We start from the raw sequence: 6222 nt of genomic DNA, 5'->3' as shown, positions 1-6222 counted from the left end.
TTTAATATTCAATAGCGAATACTAAATACATCTATTAAACATGATATATGACAAGAAATCTATATCCTGCATTAAGAATTTTACTGTTACTCAACATTCTGATCTGTATGTCAATGCAATGAACACAGTGGATCCTCCTGCCAGTCACATAGCTTCTCAGGGTTGCAGGTAGGAGGACCTTGCTGCAAGCCCCCATGTCCCTTTCTTAATTCTACACACACACACACACACACACACACACACACACAAAGAGTATTAGTATCAGTACAGGGTTAGTCACTGATAAGTAGAACTCTGCTCTACATTTTCAAAGTGATGCTCTCACAATCTGCCCTCAGGTTTCCAGCACTGTTTCTCATCACTGCACAAGACCCTAGGGAGCTGACATGTTCATGATGATCTCCTAGGTGTGCAGGTCGACTTTATACAGCATGATGGGATACAGCAAGAATTCTGGAGTTGATAAAACTGAGCAGACTCTTACTTAATTTACTAATTGTGGGTTATGGTCAAGTCATGTGTTTGAAATCCGTTTGTACTCACATCAACATGTATTTTTTCAACAGAACTTCCCCGATGAAAACTATGTCACATTCTCTGGAAACGACTTGATCCCTTGACTTCTTTGACATCAAAGTCTCCAAGGTTCTAACAGTGGTTTTAGGACAGCCCATGTTCATCAGCAGAAGGTTGGGACAGAATTAAGGTCAGTCAGTTCTGGGAACAAAGGTTTAACATTCTACACTATTTCTTTCTAGTTCTTTTCTCCCCCTTCTCTTTTTGATGATAAAACTTCAGTTTTAAAACATTTTTTTTCACTACTATAATAATTAGTGATATTGTAAATCAACTATACCCCAATAAAAACTAAACATTTTTTTCCTGATATCTAATGTTGTATATAAAAAGAAGAGGCATGGCAGGCGATGATGTACATTAGAAGAAACAGATGCAAGACTTGACTTTGACTTGTTTTTTATCATGTTAATACACTTTAGGTCCCCTCAGGAAAATGATGCTACTTGACAAAGTCCTCTGGAGAAGATGTGTGTGGGAAAAGTAGTGCAGGTCAATTGTCTTTATGACCCTATTTTTTCCTTCCTTCTACATCACAATCAAAGTGCTTAAGTCAATCTGAATTTATTAAATGGTTAACAAAAACTAGAAGTAATAGAGAAAGAACTGTAAATGAATATGTTAGATATGGGTTTCCCTTAGTCCAAAGGGAAAGCACCTATGAGTTTCCACCTTTCTTGAAGGTCCTCTTGGGAAGGTACCCCAATTCCCAACCTTATTCTATCTCCAGGTTTTTAAGAGTTTCTCCTTGACAATCTCTCCAATCACTGTTAGAAACTCTATATATTATCCACAAGGGTTAGTTTTACTTCAGAATCTATTTCCTTCATTTCCAGAAGTATATTCTTCTAAGTATGAGTTAGAATAATTCCATGGGAGCTGAAGTTCCAATTTGGCATTCACACTCCACATCTCATGGAAAGGTCTGAGCTTTGTCTCTAAGAGTCTTCTAAATGGTGTTATTGCAGATGGGCATTTTCATGCACAGTGAGTATCTATCAAATCACACACATACAAACACACACTCATTCACACATGTACATACCCCTGTCCAAAGGCAAATATTAATGTTCATGGATATAAAAGGCTAAACCCATAAGAGGAGAGAACTGATTTCCTTCTCTATAATTTTCCTCATTATCCATAATTTTTCTTGCATTAATTCTTTTCATTTACTCCTCATTTTCATTTAACTCCCATTTCCAAATTGTGTCTCCTAAAGATACTAGATATTAGTAAGTGACTGATTCATATGTTTTTTATGGCTGCTTCCTTAGCTGTGTATGACAAAATCAAAACACAGACATTATTGCTCTTATATAATGTACCAGTTCTCTCTGGTTTGGGGCAGGGGCAGGGCATAGATGCAGTAAAGAGGCAAGAAGTAGGATAAGAGGTTTCATTTTTTTTCTAGTTAACAACTGTAGAACTAAATTGCTTTGGCTAATGCACTTATAGGAATAATGTTTGAAGTAATAGCCAAAAAAATTGTTTTTTAGGGATACCGGAAGCTAAAAACTCTTTGTGTATTTAACAGTAGATAAGTACTAAACTTGATACTAAATTTTAGCTATGTAACTCAACACAAATGTAGTGAAGGGGTGGAACCAATTATTTGCATTTTGTTAAAGGATAAACTTCTCTTAAAAGATAAACTTAATTACTAAAATAACAATAAAGAAGTAATGTCATTTGAAACTATAATAACTCAGAGACTGTGAATCTGCTATACTGAATAGTATTTTCTATTTTTCATGTGAACTTCCCTTATATAGAAATATTGCTTTTAATTTAATTTTTGATATGCAAAATCATGGAAAGAGCAAGGAGTTGACAAGCAAGCTGACAAATGTCAGGGGAAAAAAAAAGAGATGCAACTATAGCTCCAGATGATGTCTAATTTTCCCATAGCATTTTCCCAACACAAATTCCTGAAATCAGGGGCAAATGAAATCTAACTTTTATACTTGGCCAGAGAGATACAAAATTCATTTGATATCATCCATTAAATCTTTTAAAAACATAACAGAAAGTAATAACTGAACTTAAGATTCTCACCTTAATTCTTTTACTCTGGGTGAAGGGCAGATATAAAGGTTGATTTTCTTTTACAAAGTTATTGATTTCAGAGATTTATATTTCTGTCACTCTCTCAGTGTTGGGATAACTGTGTACATATTTTATCATCTCTTCTCTTGCATTAATGTTGTGTGAAAAAATCTTGCCCTTTTACTGATAATATATCATGACTGCATATAATTTTGAGTGTTTTTTATGTAAGTTTCTCAAATTTTAATTCTCTGTCCTGGACACTTACATATTCTAGGCAGACTCTCTTTTAAATGGTTTGGTCTTATTTATAGGATAGAATGGTTTGCGTTTCTGGTGCAAAGTAAATCACTCACAGATATATCTTGTAAAAATGAAGAACAGACCAAAATCAAGTATCTATTCATGCCTATTCTCTGTGCTGTTAATTAATGTAGCCAGTTAATATATGTTAAATACTTATAAAAGTGGTATGTGGTCAGAACCCAAGAACTGCCAGGCTCAAGGAATTGTAATCCCCATCCCCCCCACATTTGTAAAATAATATTTTTGAACTATTGCGGTGGTTTTCAACTTAAGTATTATCTGGTGATCTTCAAAATTCTCCAGGCTTCACCCCAACTAATTAAATAAAAAATTCTGGGGGTGGGACTAAGTCATCAATTTTTTTTGCCAATACTTTATTTTGAAATAAAATACATCTAGCCTATATAATATTCACTTGAATAGTAAATTGATGTCCATATTCCCTTGTGAGGTTTGCTTTATCTCTCTAAATAAATATTAATATATATATATATTTTACTCTTGAAACATTTGAGAATAACTTAATCTCAAATTATGAAATTTTACCTCCAAATGTTTCCTCATATAGCTTGAAAATTAGGAAATTTTTTCTATATAAGCACAACACAATGATTATACTCAGGAAATTTACCAATGATACATCATTTTCTGATATATAGTCCATATTCAAAACTGTCCACTTATCTTAAGTAAATCCTTTATAGCCTTTTTTACTTTTTCAAACCAGGATATAGTCAGATCTCATGTTATATTAATTTGCCTTGTCTCCTTTTTCCTCCTTTAATCTAGAACTGTTCTCCAGCCTGTCATTGACCTTCATGAAATTTGGTTTACCTTTCAACTTGGATTTATATGGTCATGTTCATGATTAGATTAAATGTTTTTGGCAGGAAGACTATTTCCCTATCTGAGAGCATGCTATGTCACTTGCTCTATTATTGGTGATACTAGCTTTGATCTCTTGAGGATTTCTACAATGAAATGTACCATTTTTATTCTGTGACAACTTGATAAGCAGGGTGACATTTTGAGACTGGACCAGCATCTTGTTTCCAAACAACCTTTTGCCTGATGGTTTTAGTGTTCATTGTTAATTCTCACCTCAATCAACTATTACAACGATATTGGTAAAAAATGATGATTTTTCTAAATTCTTATTATGCCTTTACCTTTATAAGTTGATATTCTAAAGAAATGGAAAGAACTCCTATGAGATCTCAGGGCTGGGGATTGAAGCCATAGAGATGGGTGATATTTTCTCCCCCTGGTAGTTTGCTGCTAAGTTGCTTCAGTCGTGTCCGACTCTGTGCGACCCCAGGCAGCCCACCAGGCTCCCCTGTCCCAAGGATTCTCCAGGCAAGAACACTGGAGTGGTTGCCATTTCCTTCTCCAATGCATGAAAGTGAAGAGTGAAAGTGAAGTCGCTCAGTCATGTCCGACTCTTAGCTACTCCAGGGACTGCAGCCTACCAGGCTCCTCCGTCCATGGGATTTTCCAGGCAAGAGTACTGGAGTGGGTTGCCATTGCCTTCTCTGACTGGTAGTTTAAGTTTCCCTTTATCTCACCTCAGCTTGCATCTCTTCTTCAAATCCTACTTTCGGTTGTTTTGGAGAAATTGTCTTTTCCTAAGAGAATCTTTTCAGGAAAAGTATTCTCCAAACTTCTTGCATTGAAATTCATAAGCATGTAAAATTCCTCTGCTGTTATTTCTTTTTAAATAAAACATTGATCCTATTCTATGTATTGATCCTCAGTCCCCTCTGAGGTATACAAGCAACTCCTTGGCATGGGATACCAGGCTTTTACCTGCCTCTTTTGTCTCAGTTCCAGTCCCTACTCTGCTGCACCCCAGGCTCCAATTATTTGGAATTATTCTAGTCATAGCTGTCTCTCTGGCTTGACAGACTGCTGTTTTCACCTGAAATGACCTGATCTCATTTTTTTTGACCAGTGAGCTTCTACGCAGTCTCCCAAATGTAGCTCCTCTATTTATCCCCCCTTTTAACACCCGCTTTACTAAGCAGAGCTGATCACACCTACCTTTGTACCCTTTTACAATTGACCCTTCAATAGATGTCTTTCTACTAGGGCATTTACACTGGGTTTCTATATTTTTTTCTATGGTCCCTGCCCTTTGGGGTTGTGAGCTCTTTGAGGGAAGAAACCTTCTTAATTACGTTAATCACATTATTTCTCTAGTTTTGAGTCTAGAGCTTTAAACATAGCAGTGCTTCATAAATATTTGACAAAAGAATAAAAGCTCACAAAGCCAGTTATTAATCTCATAGTATTAAAAACCTAGGAGTAAAACATAGTAAAAAAAAAATAAGGAGTAAAAACCTAGGTAGTGTTCAGTACATTTTAAATCTCTGAAATAAGGTCTCTTAACCTTTCTGCTTTATTGACTATGCCAAAGCCTTTGACTGTGTGGATCACAATAAACTGTGGAAAATTCTGAAAGAGATGGGAATACCAGACCACCTAACCTGCCTCTTGAGAAATCTGTATGCAGGTCAGGAAGCAACAGTTAGAACTGGACATGGAACAACAGACTGGTTCCAAATAGGAAAAGGAGTACGTCAAGGCTGTATATTGTCACCCTGCTTATTTAACTTCTATGCAGAGTACATCATGAGAAACGCTGGGCTGGAAGAAGCACAAGCTGGAATCAAGATTGCTGGGAGAAAGATCAATAACCTGAAATATGCAGATGACACCACCCTTGTGGCAGAAAGTGAAGAGGAACTAAAAAGCCTCTTGATGAAAGTGAAAGAGGAGAGTGAAAAAGTTGGCTTAAAGCTCAACATTCAGAAAACTAAGATCATGGCATCCGGTCCCATCACTTCATGGGAAATAGACAGGGAAACAGTGGAAACAGTGTCAGACTTTGTTTTTTTGGGCTCCAAAATCACTGCAGATGGTGACTGCAGCCATGAAATTAAAAGACACTTACTCCTTGGAAGAAAAGTTATGACCAATCTAGACAGCATATTCAAAAGCAGAGATATTACTTTGCCAACTATGGTCTGTCTAGTCAAGGCTATGGTTTTTCCTGTGGTCATGTATGGATGTGAGAGTTGGACTGTGAAGAAGGCTGAGCGCCGAAGAATTGATGCTTTTGAACTGTGGTGTTGGAGAAGACTCTTGAGAGTCCCTTGGACTGCAAGGAGATCCAACCAGTCCATTCTGAAGGAGATCAACCCTGGGATTTCTTTGGAGGGAATGATGCTGAAGCTGAAACTCCAGTACTTTGGCCACCTCATGCGAAGAGTTGACTCACTGGAAAAGACT

Source organism: Oryx dammah, unplaced genomic scaffold (assembly GCF_014754425.2).
Source record: "Oryx dammah isolate SB20612 unplaced genomic scaffold, SCBI_Odam_1.1 HiC_scaffold_5, whole genome shotgun sequence".
NCBI classification, from domain to species: domain Eukaryota; kingdom Metazoa; phylum Chordata; class Mammalia; order Artiodactyla; family Bovidae; genus Oryx; species Oryx dammah.
The sequence above is the reverse complement of the archived record's forward strand: the minus strand, read 5'-3'. Positions refer to the sequence as shown.